General features: G+C 50.2%; 1 protein-coding gene across 1 annotated transcript in view; it reads left to right on the top strand.

The window, feature by feature from the left end:
- LOC111154102 (kelch like family member 29) overlaps window positions 1-17351 on the top strand; it is a 301414-nt gene that overhangs the window by 70823 nt on the left and 213240 nt on the right. The window contains exon 2 of the mRNA XM_022513488.1: window positions 13065-13172. The gene's annotated coding sequence lies outside the window, so the exon portion shown is untranslated. The remainder of the gene's footprint in view (window positions 1-13064; window positions 13173-17351) is intronic.

Here is a 17351-nt window from a genome sequence, read left to right as displayed (position 1 = left end):
ACTTTTTTATTGCCTTTGGCTGTTGATTAGTACAGTACAAGTGCGATTTCAAAAAGATCTTGAGAATAATATATTTAATCAATTAAAATGTTGATTTTACATTTTACGAGACTGAGCCAGCCCCAGTAGAGCAGTTTCTTTGGAGTCCTCTGACAGTTTTCCAGAGCTTCTGATTCTTGCTTGCTTCCCAGTTTTCAGGAGAAGCCACTTTCTGAATCTGGGGACTACGCCTTCCTTTACAATTTTGTCCCCAGCCACCAGTCCCAGATCCTATCAGTTGTGACATTGTGGCATTGCTTCTGTTGGCCTCACAGCTGAATGTTCACCGTCTCTTGCAACAATTGCCCATTGTCGGGTGTCTTTCTGAAGTGACATTGCGGTCTTGTTTCCAACAACATCCAAAAGCTAAAATTGCGAAGTCATAATCCCAAGAATAATTACGTATCTGTCTTTGCTAAATTAGGCGAAAGAGTGCCCTGTGAGATGTCCTTTTCTTGATAAAGAACGTATCAATCAGCCTATTGGTTATATTGAATCTAAGGCAAGCCCCTTCTTCTGAGGGCTAATGGGAGGTGAAGGGAAAGAGGGTCATGTATTTGGGCATAAACAAACATTTTTTAATTTACCAAATTGTCCTTTAAAACCTATCAGCTTAGTACCTCGTACATACGGGCATTCCTCAGGGGTGTTTAGGGGCCGATGTCTGCAAATGTAGGCAAAGGTCCCAGAAGGAGCCGGATCACAGACAATGATGCTGGGGCTCCCGGGCCCACCAAGAACCCTGGCCCCCATCTTTCCCCACTTCCCAAGCACCAGGAACTGCAACCCCCTCCCGGCCATCTTCCTGCCAACCCGCCGCTGGGCTTTTGTGTCTTTTAATGAGCATAGAGTCGTTTGGAAATACGCACTGTGCTCCACAAAAGGAAATAGTAATACAATCAGAAATAATTATATTCCAGCCCATCAGCACTCTTGCTACTATTAATGCCCATTATCACTGTATTACCTGAAATGTGTTTAACAGTTATAGCCACAAATCAAAGTGCCCGTCCTGGAAAATGTGTATTCTTTCCATCTGGATCACACTATGTATTGTGCTGTTATTGTTTTAAATTTTTTTTCAGGTAACTGGAACCTGCTACTTCATACTTCGAAAAGTAATGTGGCAGGTGAAGCCCTGAGAGGTAGAAAGCCCATGCTTCCATCGGGGAAATAATGCAATTTTCACGCAAAATGATTATAATATTATTCAGTGATTACACGGGAGGGGGGTAGTCTGTTTTTGTTAGACTTTTGAAAGTGGCAAATTGAATCCATCCAAGTAATCAGAGGTTATGATTTTCCAACCTAGTGTGTTTGCACATGCTGGAAATGTACTGTCCCAGGATCCTCCCCAATCCTGTGCCCCCAGAGCCTCTGCTGACCCCTTAGGGCAGCCTAAAAATGCCAGGGGGGTTCCCTCTCTGGCAGCAGCTCTAAGCCTAGGAGAAAGGGGAGTTGATGGGACATGCTCCAGCTGCCTCCCACCCCAGGATGTAAGGAATGCCTCTGAGACATGGCCCTCTCTGTCCCCCAGAGGTCCCCAGTAAGATTGGCCTCAGTGCCCACAGCGGTGACCTGCTTCTTTAGGGCAATCTGTGTTGGCTTTCTTCACTTACCTGTGTGACTTCCTACTCCCTTAGCTTTCTGAAATCACTCCCCAAATAAACCAGTTGCCTTAAATCCTTGTCTGTGTCCTACTGCAAAGGGAGAGGCACCCCTGGCCTCCCTACTTTCTTCTTCCCATTGTAAGGCCACCCTAGGGCTTCTCTGGATCCCTCTGTTCTAGAATACATTTTGTAGGGCAACACCCAGACGTCTCGGTGTGTTAAGGCATCCTCGTCCTGAAAAGTGAAAATTCTAAATTTTTTTTTTTTTGGTCGGGAAGGTGATGGTTATAACTGATTTCTCCCACCCCTTCTCTCAGTTATTATTCCTCCATTCAAAGGAGACAAGATGATTTCATCCAAGTTGTATTTAAAATGTCCGTAATCAAGGTCCTCATTCTGGACATGTGTCTGTGTGCTTTTAGATAATTTATGTATAATTTTCATAGATTTGTCAACAGCAGCCCTTCCTCATCCAAAAGGGCTGCTCTCAGACAGATCACTTAATTTGCTCCTCAGTGTTAGTTTTCATACATGGTTGCTGCACGGCCGACAGATAACAGATGATCCCGCTACAAACACATTGGACATGGCATGTGCTGTGGGGATGAGCAAACTCAAGGTCTCCTACTGTGGCAAGCAGTGTGTATCTCCCTGTTATGCAGAAGGGGGGGTGTTCCCAGAGACCAAGCAACAGAGAGGTGCTGAGGCTGCTGGCGCCGGCAGTATTGAGGTGCAGAAAAGAGCCCCCCCCCCCCCCGCCCGCAGTACCAGAGGCTGTCCGTGCCCTGCCCCTTCCCCAGCCTGGAGGTCACCTGCTGACACTTTCCATCTCCTGCCTCTCTCTGTGGGAGGGCGGAGTGGAGGGGGAGGGGCGTTGATATCCCCAAGGCACCCATCAACCTTCTGGTCTCTATGCTGACCCTGCAGGTTCTCTCATCCTCCAGGACCCAGAGTTCACCCTGATATAGAGCCATCCTGCAGCTGGGAGCCCTCCCTCCTCTGACCGCCTTCAGTCCCAGGAGTCTTGTTAATTTAGCCCTTAGCGTCTGCAGCCTTGTGACATCCTGTATTTACTCGTGTGGGTGTGTGATGGTTGGGTGCCAACTCTGCCAGCTTCTAGCTGACCTGAGTGTCTGTCTGAGAGGCGATGGTGCCCCAGCCACATGCTCACTTTGGCGTGAGGATCAGCTGGGTGGGGGATGGGGTCGCTAGCCGAGGCCAAGAGTGCACACTCGGTGGGTGGGGGAAGTACAGAAACCCTCCCTTCCAAAGACTAAGTGCGTGCTGATGGATTGCGTTCCAAAGGAAGAATGTTCTCTAGACGCGGTAATCTTCGCCATGCCAACTTGTGACAGAGCGAACCACATCAACTTCTAAATTTTCTCAATGGAGTGTGATGTGTGTAATGTGTAATAAAATATAAATAAGCCTTTAAGAAGCATCTATGTGTTTCTTTTTATCAACCTTTAGATACGTTCAAGCCAACTACAATTTTATATGAATTCTAGATGATATGTAGTATTTTTATTTGCTACTTCATTGCTAAATGTTTCATATAAAACTGAAGAGGGGAAAAAATACACAGTCCCACATATAAAAGAAGAAGCAGATGGCTAAATGTGACCGTGGGAGAGAAGCAGTGAATGGAGTGCTCCGAAGGGAGGCTCCCTGCTCTGGGGTGCAGCCGCAATGCACTGGAGGGAAGTTCATGTCTGTGGTTACCTGTGCTCCTGGCCATTTGCTCCCACTGTGTCTTAAATAAGCCATTAGTATGCAGAAGAATCTACAGGTATCTTTGTTATGGCTTTTTTTTAATCTTTTAAATGTACATATAAATGAGTATGTATTATTTATAGATGTCTTTGGATTTAGAAACATAGAGCTTGAAAAGTAATGCAGCAAGGAATATTTGATTTACTGCTAGCTGGAGAGGAGAGAGGAAAACAGGGACATTCCACAGGAAGGAAGACTGGGTTTGAAAAGTTGTTTAACCTTTCTAGGGGACTTTCCTGGAATCTTCAGGTCCAGTTCAACTGCAGAGAGACTAGGGGGAGAAAGAGGTCAGCGGGGAAGTTTGGAAACCAGCACCGCTGTCCTCCCTCTCCTGCTTATTAGCTGTGTGACCTTGAGCTTGTCACTCACCGGCGCCTGCCTTTGGTTTCTTGCCTGTACCTGGACATCCAGCCTTGCCAGGCCGCAGCTCAGAGACTCTGGGCACTTGTATCCACTGCTCTGGGCTCTGGCCTGGCTCCTCAGTCGCTGGTTTACATCGCAGCAGTACGGCGATGCTGGTGAGCCATGCCTCCATGTTTATTATTATTATTATTATTATTATTATTTATTATTATTTTCAGATGGAACGTGAAGCCATGATACAATCAAGCCACTTGCCTATACACGTTGGTAGAGATCAGGAAAACAGAATTAGCTCCTAATTCTATTTTCAGTTCCTAGGCTGTTTCTATATTGGCCAAGAAAAGCAGAGAACTTAGAGAAATTCCTGGTAATGACTGCTTTCTGCCTGGGTACGGAGAAACATGCCTGTCTGTGGTTTATTTTTAAATGGATAACTCATCGTATCTGGGTAAAAAGTACTGTAATCTCCAAAGGCTTTTCTTTCACAATTTTTTTTTCTCTGAGAGTATAGAAACAGCCTCAAATCTCAACTCAAATAAAACAGCTTTTCACTGGGCGAGGAAGCGATGGTTTTCAGATGCTGGCCCTGTCGGCTTGGGTTCGGAACCCAGGTGGAGCGAGGGAACGGGAGCCTTAGTAGCGTCTTCTCTCAGGCCTGGAGTCTGGTATACCAGTTGCTGGGTGGAGGGGTGGGGAGAGGCTGAAGCTGCCCTCTCAGAGGACATTCAGGAGCATAGCTGGGGGCGTGCGGGGGCGGGAGTGGCAGCCGACCAGTGTCAGCTGGACCCTGGTGTCCTGTACCCAGGGTCAGCCCACTGCTTCCACCACCTCCCAGGAAACGTGCATTTGTCCCCGCGTGCTTGCTTCTGTAGGGAGGAGCCGAGAAAGAAAGCACCACCTCGTGTGAGTCCCAGCCCTCCCCGTGGCACCATGTGGATCTTAGGAGCACCCCTTGTGAACTTCAGTTAGCAGGCATGGCTCTCTAACGGTTGTAGCCTCCCATCACCGGTGCCACGGGCTGTGCTGAGTGCCCTTCCTACACGCTCTCGACCACACACACAGGCCAGGCCAGCCCCTGAACCTCTGCGACAAGGATGAGGATATAAGTCCGAAAGGCGGCTCTGGCCGGGCCACGCAGGCCGTGGGGATTCCGAGTTGGGTGAAGGGCATGTCAGATCTCTCTGTGTCTCCCTGAGCAGACCAGAAACACACTGAGTCTGAAAGCCCAACATGTTTTATGCCGTGGACTCACTTTTGCCCATCATTTCTCTCTAAAGTTGTGGGCAGGAGGTGTCCAGAGGACAGGATGCTGTGGGACCCCTGGGCACTAGCAGCCACCAGGTCCAGTGAACAGGTGTGGTGGCTGCATCTCCTGTCCCCACAAATGTCCCCTGCCCCCTGACGTGCACGGCTGTGGGCCATATAGAGGACTCAGGTGTTTTCTATTGTGGTTGGCTACTTGAGGTCTTAGGGTGCAGGTCAAAGTCTCTCCCTCACCTGAAGAACTAAAACCAACAGCCTTAGGGCCAGTCACCAGGAGCGAGACAGGCCTCCCAAGAACGGAGATCAGGGAAGGTGGAAAGAAAAGGGGAAGCTCCGCTCTCTCGGGCTCTGCCTGTGGGGTCCAGACTTGAGGTGGGCTCTTGCCTGAGTGTGACTTGCTCTGTGATTGATGCTAACATGAGGGCCACCCCGCGGAGCTGGAACAAACCTGCCTGGGGCCATAGACCATCCTGGAGACAGCTGGGAAGCCAACATATCTGGCCACGTCCAACTTCCTCTGTCCACAGCTGCCACCCGCCAGTTGGACAACCGTTCTGTTTTACTCCAAGATTCTAGACAGGCCTTATTGAAATGGTACAGCCTCACAGGCATGTCAGGGAGAACCAAGGGAAGAGACTTGCGCACCTCTGAGTCAGAGTTTGAAGTGGGCAGCATCACTGAGGCCACCATGGAGGGGGTGAGCCTCTGTGGATGCCCCACCCCACACGGAGACCTGGGGGTTGCTGGAAAAGAGGGTACTTCTGACCTCGCAGCAGCAGGCAGGAGAGGGGAACCCATTCACACCGCAGTCCACTTGGAGGTATTGGCAGCTGGCCTCCCTTGTCAGTGAATTAGAGATGTCAGTGCCTATCCCGCTTCTCCTGGGGTCCGCGTGGCGGTCTAATGAAGGGGAGAAGATGCGCGAGCACTCCAGAGAGCCCAAAGCACCAGGCAAATGGGAGGCGTCATCATGAAAAGCTTCAATTTATGGGTCTGAAGGAGAAGCAACATCTGGGAAGGAATTATTGCAATTTAAAGGGAAGATGCAGGCCTGTTCATAAGAGTGAAATCTGGAAGCAATGTCTGCTTTTTTTTTTTCCTAGCTGGTTTGTATTCCAGTCATGAAACCATGGTGTGAACTTCCAGATGTGTGAAGCAAAATTGTAGAAAATGAGTTGAGTCTGGTAGGCGTTTTCCTTCCTTCAACAGAGCCTTACTGAGCATCTACTATGTGCCAGGTGCTACACACTCCACCGACATCTTAAATGCAGCAAGTCAGGCTTGGGGGGTGGGGAGGGTCCTCTGGCATTGCCACCTCCCTCCTCAGTTTGTGGTGTCCAGAAAATGCAAGGGTCATGCCGGCTCCAGTTCCAGTGATAAGCACATGTGTCCTAACTGGGGAGGAGGGGACTATGCGGGCTGGCGCTGAGTGGTGGGGCCGAGTAAGACCAGTCCCATAATGCAGTTGCTGAGAGGTCTGCTGTGTAACAAGACAATGAGGGGCGGGTATGTGGGGGAGGGGGTTGATTCGAAAAAAAAATTTTTTTTCCTGAACTTTTTCAGTCCTTGTGTCTGGCAGAGCCCTATCAAGACACAATTTGGGATCTAATAAGTCTGTGTGTGGACACCCCATTTTCCTTCTCTGCTCATTCTCCTTGCCCAGACCAGCCAAGAAGGACCTGGAGATGGGCCAGCAAGAAACGTCTTTGGGTGACATGCATGCACTTGATACTCTCCAGCAGTTTTCCTTCAGAGTGTCTATACTCTGAAGAGAAGTTTTCAGTAGGAGACGGAGTGAAGGTACGCGGGAGGAGATCCAGGGAGGAAGACAGGTGTGTGGTCACAGAAGGAGAGCTGGGGATGTCCGTGGGGCGGGTAGCCCTGGCGGGGGAGGCTGGACAGCGCCTGGGCTCCCCGGGGCTCCTGCCATGGAGGGATTTGGGGCAGAAATGCCGTGACTATTCTTAGGTTGAGCACAATCCCCGTGGTGACAGCAGGGCCACTCGGGGGCTGTTGCTGTGAGCCCATGAGAGGTGGGGAGGCCTGGGCCCGTCTGTAGGAGGGAAATGATAGAGAGCAGGACGCCATTAAGGACAGTGCTGGGGACAGGGAGCAAGAGAGAGAAGGAGGAACTGGGTTTATAAAGGCTGAGGAAGTGTCAGTGCTGGGCCCTGAGGAAAGGGTCCAGAAGCAGCAGGTCTGGAAAAAGTCAGTGAATGCATGCCAGGGGCCAGGGTGAGGGGTGAGGGTTGTAAATCGAGTTCAGGAGTGAAGGGGGAAGGAGGCACAAAAACTCGCAGATACTACAATGCCTTATGCCCTCCACATTTCCACCCTCCCCGACAAAATCTTACCCTTTCAGAGTTGAATGACACTTGTTAGAAAGAATTTAGATGGATTGAAAGGAATTTTTCTCTTGTTGGGGACAGTGAGAATAAAAAAAGTTGGAGAAATCCTGAGTTAATAGTAACGGAGAGCCTGGTGTGCTGCCTTAGTGTTGAGAGAGGTTTCGTGGTAGGCGTGGGGGCCAATCTGTGACTTCTTGGTTGTGGGAGGGGGCCACTTGGGAAGCTGACCACCGCAGGGGCTGCAGAGAAGAGGGCGAGGGGGTTGGGGGGCAGCATCCAGTCGGGTCGTAGGGTTGGTTTGGGCTCACCAAGACCAGACCGGGATGAGGATACCCTCAGACACCTGTATTTTTATCCAGCCCGGGGGTGGGGAGTACAGAGTGAACACAGGACAACTCCAATCTTACCATCCATCAGGGCCCTGGAGACAAGGCCGTGGATGAATTTGGAACAAAGCAAGGGATGGAAGTTGCAAACCTAGAGTTCCAATTCCATTTCCCTCCCTTCTGTATTTGCCGGGTAACTTTGCGCCATTCTTATTTTTCCATCTATAGAATAGGAATAATAACAGTGATCCACTCATAAACTTCTGAGCAAAATTAAATCAGGAAATGGGCATGAGCAAGGCTTTGTAAACTTCAAACATTATGAAAATTTCGTTATTCCATCTCAGTCAGGAGTCACGGCCTCTGCAGATCCTCTCTTTGAAGAACACAAGCCTGCACGAAGGCTGGCCAGCCAGTGCCTCCCTAGCTTTGGAAATAAGTAATGGATCTCATCAGTGGCCGGTCCTGGCTCCTTAATGGAAAGAAGAAACCTCCGCACTGTGTTGGGCGGGTTCTCGCAAAGCACTCCATCTCCATGCGTCTGTTCCCTTCTTGAAGAGCGGTGCCTTCTGGACCCCTCAGCCCGTGAACTGTCGCCAACCTGATGGATAAACCTTTTGAGAGTGTTTATTTTGGGGTTGGCAGGATGCCTGCAGGCTTTGGTGAACCCCTGGTGGATGTTATTAATGGATGGGTTGTTTTTTCCCTCTTCTTAAGAGAATGTGAATGAGAGTTCACCCTTGCTGGATACAATCAGAGCAGGTCTGCGAGCCCCCAGTGCCAGGGGAGCCACAGGGTCCTGAGCCTGGGCCGACGGGAAGGTGGGAGCTGGTTTTCTTCCACAGTTTGCAGCCTCTAGTGGCTTTGTTTTTTCCTTCCGAGGAAGAGAGAATCATTGCTTCCTGGTTGGCTGAGGGCTGGCGAGCTGCCTGGGCGTGGGGCAGTACTTGGGTAGTCTGGTCAAGACCCGGGCAGGGCTAGACTCTGATCCCGCATCAGATGGGAGACTCCTTAATTGGTTTATCCTCTCTTAAGGGCAGTTTCTCTCCAAAAATTGGTATCTTTTTTTTTTTAATTTTTTTTTAATTTATTTTCAGCGTAACAGTATTCATTGTTTTTGTACCACACCCAGGGCTCCATGCAATCCGTGCCCTCTCCAATACCCACCACCTGGTTCCCCCAACCTCCCACCCCCCGCCCCTTCAGAACCCTCAGATTGTTTTTCAGAGTCCATAGTCTCTCATGGTTCACTTCCCCTTCCAATTTCCCTCAACTCCCTTCTCTCTAACTCCCCTTGTCCTCCATGCTATTTGTTATGCTCCACAAATAAGTGGTATTTTTTATAGGAAAGTTTAAAAAAAAAAAATTCCTGGGGCCCTTATTTGTAATTCTCTTGGCTATCAATTTGGTTCCTGGCAGGAGCCATCTTTATTTATAGACTTAGAGTGAGAATGGCCGCAAACATTTCTTTAGGTTTAATTTTTAAAGATCTCCCATCGTTTGCAGTTATTTAACCCAAAGACCCCATTGGAGGGAATTTCATATTGGCCCTTTTTATGCCCTGCCAGACCCAATTAGCATCTCTTAAGTGCCTTGACAAGGTGGGGGGACAGTGTAAGACCCCTTTCACAGGCGTTGACTAACCACCCACGGTATTTTTTAAATGAAAGTAAAACATCCCTCATCCCTTGGCTTTTTGTTTATTTATTTTTAAAGATTTTATTTATTATTTGACACAGAGAGAGAGAGAGAGATCGATCACAAGCAGGCTGGCAGAGAGAGAGGGGAAAGCATGCTCCCCGCCTAGCAGAGAGCCTGATGTGGGGCTTGATCCCAGGACCGCGAGATCACAACCTGAGCTGAAGGCAGAGGCTTAACCCTCTGAGCCACCCAGGCACCCCATCCCTTGGCTTTTTAATTGCATTTTCCTTGGACCTGGAAGCTGCCCTTTGATGATGAAGTGAGTGGAAGAGAAGGGGTCAGTTTGACCACAGGTGTCAAAGTCAAGGCCTCCCCTGGAGATGGAAAACCATACCTGTCTCCCTGTTGTTTCCTGGATTTGTTCTTTTGGGTTTTTTTTTAAGATTTTATTTATTTATTTGAGAGAAAGACAGAGAGAATGAGCAAGTGAGAGAGAAAGAGAGAGAGAGAAAACACCAGCCAGGGGAGAGACAGAGAAGCAGACTCCCCACTGAGCAAGGAGCCCGATGCGGGACTCGATCCCAGGACCTGGGATCATGACCTGAGCCAAAGGCAGACACTTAACCAACTGAGCCACCCAGGCGTCCCTCCTGGGTCCATTCTTGATGGGCGCTGTGGTCAGAGATTCAAATATTAAGATAGTGTCTGTTCTCCGGGTGCCCTGGGTTTGACTGCAAGGAGCAGAGGTTGGGTAGATAGAAGTGCAAGAGGAGATAAGTGAAATCACCAGGACATCAACTAATGCCAGACAGGAGCTGAGAGCAGCTAGAAACCCCTTGAGGGAGCAGTTTCTGGTTGGGGGGTGGGGCGGGGCAGGGGACAAAGATGTCAGCCTGGAGGTGCTCTTGCCCAGGGTAGTGCAGTCGGTGGTGGAAATGCTGGGACAGTGATCCCTCTGCCACTAATTTTGCATCTGTTTCTCTAGTTCCAAGAGTGAGAAGGAAGGTTCCTAGATATTAAATACCTTAGCCCGTGTCACAAAACTAAGGGGCAGGTTGGGATTCCGCCTGATCCCTGATTCCACAGCCCTGCTCTCTGATGCCCCCGAGAACGTACCATCTGGGGTCTTAATAGGAAATTGGCACAATTGAAATGTGCAGTTGGAAGAGAGTCAGACAGGGCTGCTCATAAGATGGGAGCTTGGGGTACAGAGACCACGCTATGGCCATCCCCAGTGCATGACAGGGTGGGGCAGTTTCCAGCTAGAAGCTAAGGCACAGAGAGGATGCTCTGTGGGGCCCACCGCACCCCAGCCTCACCCATGACCTTCACTGGGGTCACGGCCAGTCTGTGAAGTCACTGCAAGGAGGGAGGCAAGTAGGGGAATAAAGACCCAACCCCACGCCATTCCCCAGTCTCCTGGTGTCTATACCGCCTGCACCTAACCAGGAGTCTCCAGGGTCTCCGAGCTTCAGTGATGCCCTCCGTGCAGATCAGGGGACACACAGCATGGAAAACAAACCTGGGCAAGACATCCAGCACAACCTGTCATGTCTAACGTGTCAGCTCATGTCAGGATCTCTCCATAAGCACATTAGGGAAAAGTCCGAAAGAACTCAGCCTCATGTATAGTGTATTTTCGTTCAGGACTTTGGTTCAGTTACCTCCTCTAGAAGTGGCCTCTGGGGACCACAGAGGAGGAAAAACAAGGCCACTGTCATCAGAGCAAGCTGGGCAGCCCTGGTGGTTCATCTCCTTCCACTGCCCCTCCAAGCCCCAGCCTGGCCTTTGCCCTGTTCATCTCGCACAGCCTGGAGTGCTGAGCAATCTGGGTGGAAGGGACGGCAAGCAGATTAAGCTGACAGACCTGGGAGGTCTGTCTCCAGAGAATGAGAGCTCCTTCTAGAGCTGGGTCGCCAGCATCTTGGGCTCTCAGTTAGCAGCCTTTACAGTGGCCTGCAAGGCCCTACATGATCTAGATATTCACCTCTCTAGCTGAATGTCCTTCTGGACTCTCCCTGTCCAGCCACAGTGGGCTCCTTGCTGGCCCAGGAACATGACAGGTATGCTCCCTCCACCCCCACCCTCCCAGGACATTTGCACTGGCTCTTCTCACTGCCAAATGCTCAACCCCAGATTCCCACATGGCCCAGTCCCTCATCCCCTTCACGTGAGCTCAGTCCCCTGACATTCATCTTCTGCTCTGTCTTCTGTAATGCATACCACTGCCTACCTTTTAATATACTGTACAATTTGTACTTATTTCTCAAGCTTATTGTTTATTCTACGTTTCCCTCCACTAGAAGATGAGCTCCCTTAGGGCAGGAATTTTTTTTTTCTTTCTCTTTTGTTCACTTCTGTATCCGCAGTGCCTAGAACATTGCCTGACACACAGCAGACACTCAACAAATACTTATGGAATGAATGAATGAATAAAATTCTCAAGGATCCAAAAACCATCTGACCGCTGTCTCCCAGACCTCTCTCTTCACCAACACATATCTGCCAAGGATCTTTCCCAGAAATACATCGATCGTTTATTATCACCAGTACTGTCGATACTTTGTGGCCAAAGCGATCAATATATCCGCACGCTTCACATCGGCTTGGTCGAGGAAATGTACTCATGACTTTGGCTCTGTGTCAGAATTAAATGGTGACCTTGGCTTCCTTCGCTTCCCCACAGAGGTTATTTCTTAATCGTAAAGGGAACGCTCTCTCCTTGGAAAAAATAATATTTATGCCACCTTCAGCTTGAAAATGGCTATTTGATATGGCTTGCGTGTGTCTCCGTCAGTGGCAGCTGGGAAAGCTCGGTGGAGAGAGGCTCTGAGAGAGACCTGTTGTGTTGTTGGAGAGAAGCTCATTGCAAGGTGGAATTAGTTTACAATAACTTATTTACCTGTCCAAATCCCTCATATCACATTAAAGCTTTCCCCTGCTATCCAGGACTCTGGAGTGCTAAGAGGAAACAGGAAAATCAATTGATAATGATATATTCAGTTTAGAAAAATATATCGATTCCTGGGTAATGACAGCCGTGTTTTTGCAGTGGAGGTTGCCATTCCTTGTCGTGAAGACAGCTTTCACATATATTAGATTTGAAAGAGGGAACTGGGAATAGCCTTGCCTCACCATAACAGATAGGCTCTTTCTACTAGGTATTTAATCTATATTTTTTTTAAAAAAACTTATTCTCTCCAGGGAACCCATCCTTTGCTTCCTCAAGGTCTTCTTGCCCATTATCTAAAAGAAGTAGTGATTCGCTTTTGTAATTCTAGAGTTTGTGTCCTCTTCTCTTTTCAGCATTAGATTAAAGGCCTAAATTTCGTGTTTCGCCCTGTCTTTGGAGTCTCTTGGCTTGAGTCAGATGGAAGGCAATGTCATTATTCTCCCTTACCCATGCTAGTGGCTGTGCTGTGGGAATTAGGGCTTTGTGTGTTTGGGGGACGGAGGAGGCACCTCTAGGGTCTGCCCCTTGGGGTACTCTGCTGCCCACTTGACCCTTCCCTTGCCTGGGAGTGCCTGTGGCAGTGTTTGGACACACTCCATGTGAAAGGGTCCACACTCAGAAATTCAACACAGGGACAAGCGCCTGCGTGGGTGGGGACTGTCTAAGATACTGGAATTCCAAAGAGATTTTTCTGCAGACGATGATACCTTTTCCCACCCCAGCCCCACCCTTTTCCTTCTCGTTCTAGACTGCCTGGCCTCCCGGTGATGCTCACACTGTGCTAAGTGTTGGTTGCCATCAAGGTTTTTGCATCCTGGGGACGAATCCTGAGCTTGCCAGAGACGGACATCAAAAGGTAAGTCTCTGCTCAGCTCGCCTGCACATAAGGAAGGCATCCGACCTGGGCACTGACAGCTATCTTCTCTAACACTGATTTTCCAGGGGCAGTGAGGAGGTAAACAGCGGGTCCTCTCTGCCTTCTGGTCATGGAGATTTTTATATAGATGTGGGATTAGAACCCAGCAAAGACAGTGGACCCCAATCCCCCTGGAAATAATCTAGGAGCATGGGGGGAGCTCTTCCCGCTCCCCAGGAGGGGTGGCCAGGAGCTAGGTGACCTTTAAGCTCCTCAAAACTGTAATACTTCCTTGGCAATTTAACTTTTCTTGTTATTAAAGTAGTAGTATTCGATATCAGTAAAAGGCTATTTGATCATTGTAAAAATACTTTAAAAACAGCACCTAAAATTACAGCAATTGCTTACAATCGTAATCCTGAGAAACAACTGTGTTGGTGTCCCTTTCCTGACTTTCTTTGTATGCACATATGTAAAGTGTACGTGCAGACGCACACACGTGCACCGTGCACACACACATACGTGGGATCACGCTGTATGTATGGCTCAGCGACGCGTTCTTTTGACTCTATGTTATGTCACATGTACACTTCTTATGTCAGTAAACACAAATCTATAGCACTTTTGAACTCTGCATATCATCTGGATATAATAATCTCCACAATTTACTTTATCCAGTGCCCTAATGGTGGGCATTTAGCATATTTTTCAATTTCACTCCTACAAATAATAACACAACGAACATTTTTGCATATATATATCTTAGCATAGTGATTTGATTATTTCCTTGGATTAAATTTATAGAGGTCTGGCCTCAAAGTTTGATTGAGGATTTCCAAACCTGGATTATAAAGACCAGGTAGCCAGGAGAGTTGTGGGGAAGGTGGCCTACTGTGCGGGCAGAAATCCGATGGAAAGATTTGGTGAGAATGCTTGAATACCCACCCAGCAGGCCAGGACTGTGCCACAGAAGCAGGGAGGCCTGGAGAAGGATGCTCCGGGATTCTGCAGCTCTAGGATTCTGAATTGCGGGTAGCCCTAATTGTCAGCAAGAAGAAGGAGGAGCTCCAGGCTGGGCCTGGACCAGCTGCCAAAATAGGAGAAACGTCCACTGGGCACCCAGCCTGCTGCCACCGAGCAGCCCAATGGGGACAGCCAGCGGGAGCAGTTGGGTTTCTGGCTTTGGGAGCTTTTGGGCTGTTGGCGAGCATCTAACAGCACCTCCAAGCAACTGAGCCGCCGTCCTGGTTAGTTGTCCCAGGGCCTAGGTCATTTGCTTTGCTTCTGTGACTGTCACGTGAGAGGAGGGGAGTTGGAAAACCAGACAGATCTGGTGATAGTGGCATCTTGGATCTGATGATGATGGCATTCCCAGCTCCCAGAGGGGGCAGACCTAGAGAGGAGTGTCTGACACCAAGGCATGCTGTTCCCAAAAGTCAGCTTTCCAAGGAGAAGCCTTCAAGTCTTAGATGCTGTGAGTGTGGCAGGGGTGAAGGGCGTCTTGAGACCCAGGGTAAGGGGTGTGACAGCCTTTATCTTGGAATCTTCTGTTCCTTCCCACTGACGCAGGGTGGCACATGGCTCTTGTTTATCCCAGGCTTCAAGAAACATGTATTACAGGATAGGGAGGGACGTGGATAGGATACGTCATGGATCCAGCCCTGGATTGGTGTCCCCACGGCGAACCCACGTCAGTCTTCCCTACCACCTGGCCAGTTCCTGGAGGATGGGAATCACATCTGATTCATCCCCAGTTCCCCCGCCACCACCCCCACACAACACCTGCCAGGGCCCTCGGTAAACACATCCCCGCACACACAGCCACAACGGTTCCTGAGAACACCGGAGCACGTGGCCTGCTGCCCGGTCATGCTTTTCCCTTTTCCCTCACAAGCAGGACTTCACTGATTCCCAAGAAGATAGGAGTCTCCACAACCTGGTCTGTCCCCTGGTGACCAGTGGAAAGAACTATCACTTTCCTATGGAAACTGGGCCGCATCACCGGGCTGTGTGCACCCTGCTGCAAAGGGGGCCCCGCCCTGCTGCAAAGCTGGGAGGGCTGCGCTGTGCTTGTCAGGGGCCCAGAGTGCAGTGCCAGGACGGGCTAGTAGGAGTGAAACCTGATCCCTGCACTGCAGTGTGGGAGCCTGGCTGGGCAGGTGCTCAGGGGAGGTAGAGCTGAGGATCTGTTTTGTGCAGAACCCAAGGCTGAGCCAAGAATGATGTTAACAGACACCTAGACTTTGGAGGTGGTGAAGGGCAACCACGGGTCCCCATCAGTGCTGATGAGCGCCCCTCTGCGGACTCCCCCACCTCCATCCCCGCCCCAGCACTGCCCACCCAGGCCCCTTACCCCGCTGCGTGCCCTACATCCTGAGAGGACATTGCAGATGCCTCCAGAGCTGATGGGACTTGGAACCCTTCCATTAGAGGACGCCGCGTGCCGTACCCTGGACTTCCGCACTCTCTGGCGGCTTCACCGGCGAAGCCATTCCGAAGGTGCCCTTGCCAGCCACACTCCTGCACCCCACCCCCTGCACTCCCTCCCTCTCAACAACCCGGCTTCATTCCCTCCTCCTCCTTCTCTCTCATCCATCACCTTTGGCTTCCATGGCTCCCACCCAAAGACAGACCCGTGGGCAGACATCTCAGCACTACCTTCTGCAACACATCCACTCTGTCACTGACTTGTCCTTCGTCCTTGCTTCCTCTCACAGCCCCACCCTGGGAACCCCAGCAGCCCCCACCCACTGGGCTCTGGGCACTCAGCCCTCTGAGGAGGCCATGGAACCACTCCAACCCCCTCCCCACAGAACCTTCCACAGAGCCCCACCTTTCCCATCATCGCCAAGACCTCCGCCTGCTCTGTCCACCTAACGGTCAGCCAGTGACCTCCCTGCTAGCTTCAAGGAGACCAAGATCCCCTTTCTCTCTTGGCTTGGGGGGCCGTGTCACTCCATCTTTGTGGCCTCTCTTCCTCCTCCTGCCTGTAAGTGAGGGCACTGGTGCTAGAAGATTTTCCTCTGCTTTCCTTTCTCTCTGCGGTCCCTTTACTCCCACTGCTTCACCTGTCCCTGGGGCTTCGTTCTGTCCTAAGGTCCCGACTGCCTCTCCAGAGCCAAGGAACTGGTCATGACCTTTCTGATTTGCGTCCCAGACCTGGCCTGGCCAACACAAAGCTGCCTCGTGCTCTGCAGCCTTTGGGGATCTTGTCACTCGTGCCTTCCTGGGCTGCACTTCTCACCTTCCTTCCTGGACCATGAGTTCCTTAAAGACAGGGACTGTCCTCTTGTCTCCACATCATGACTACCAGATCAGGTAGTCTTGGTTCCAAGATCATAGGACCACAGGACAGAGTGGCCTCATAGGCAGTGGATGGACAGGACCCTGGACTGGGAGGCAGCCACTGGGCTCTTGTCCCAACTCTGCACTAACTCTGGGCACGCCTCGTAGAGTTGCTGAGTCTCCCATCTCGTCTGCTTTCGCTGAGGGCAACCCCTGACCTTCCTAGTCCCCGGGAGAAGACGGGCACGTCTTCCTGGGCTGGCAATGCCAGCTCTCAGTGAACGCTAAAGTCACCTGGAGAGGCTTGAAAACCTACAGATGCCTGGTTTTGCCCCAGACCTTCTAATTTAACTGCTCTTGTGAGGATGGGCATCAGTGCACTTTACGCTTAACACTGCTCTCAACTCACAGGTGTTCCCCAATTCCTGGACTCCAAGCCTTGAATTGACATGGACATTACAGAGATCAGCAGAACGATGTTCCTGGACGATAGGTCATTTACTTACCCTTTTCAGATATTCTAAAACCTACCCCCTGGATCATGCCACCCAAAAGCCTGGGTACTTTGCCATCCCACAGTCAACCCCGGGCACCTCGCCCCAACCCCAGAACTCTTTCACATGAACCCTACGGGCTGTTGGAGTATCTTCTTTTCCTATGGATCGTACCGATGTGCCCACATTCAGGATTTTGTAGTGGTTAATGTGTATCCTGTCCTTGTGCTCCCTTTGCTGGGCCCCTTGGGAGAAGAGCCTCTGATGTCAGCATAAATTCTTCTCCCCAGCCTTGTCATAGGACCTCATATCAAATCGTCTTGTAACATCAGCTTCTTGTTTGCCTCTTCCGAGTCAGAATAGTGGCTCTCAACTCTGGCTGCATTTTCAAATCACCTGG

The sequence above is a fragment of the Enhydra lutris genome, unplaced genomic scaffold, assembly GCF_002288905.1.
Source record: "Enhydra lutris kenyoni isolate GAN:26980312 unplaced genomic scaffold, ASM228890v2 scaffoldscaffold35, whole genome shotgun sequence".
Lineage (NCBI taxonomy): Eukaryota > Metazoa > Chordata > Mammalia > Carnivora > Mustelidae > Enhydra > Enhydra lutris.
This window is presented reverse-complemented; position numbering and strand designations above follow the sequence as displayed.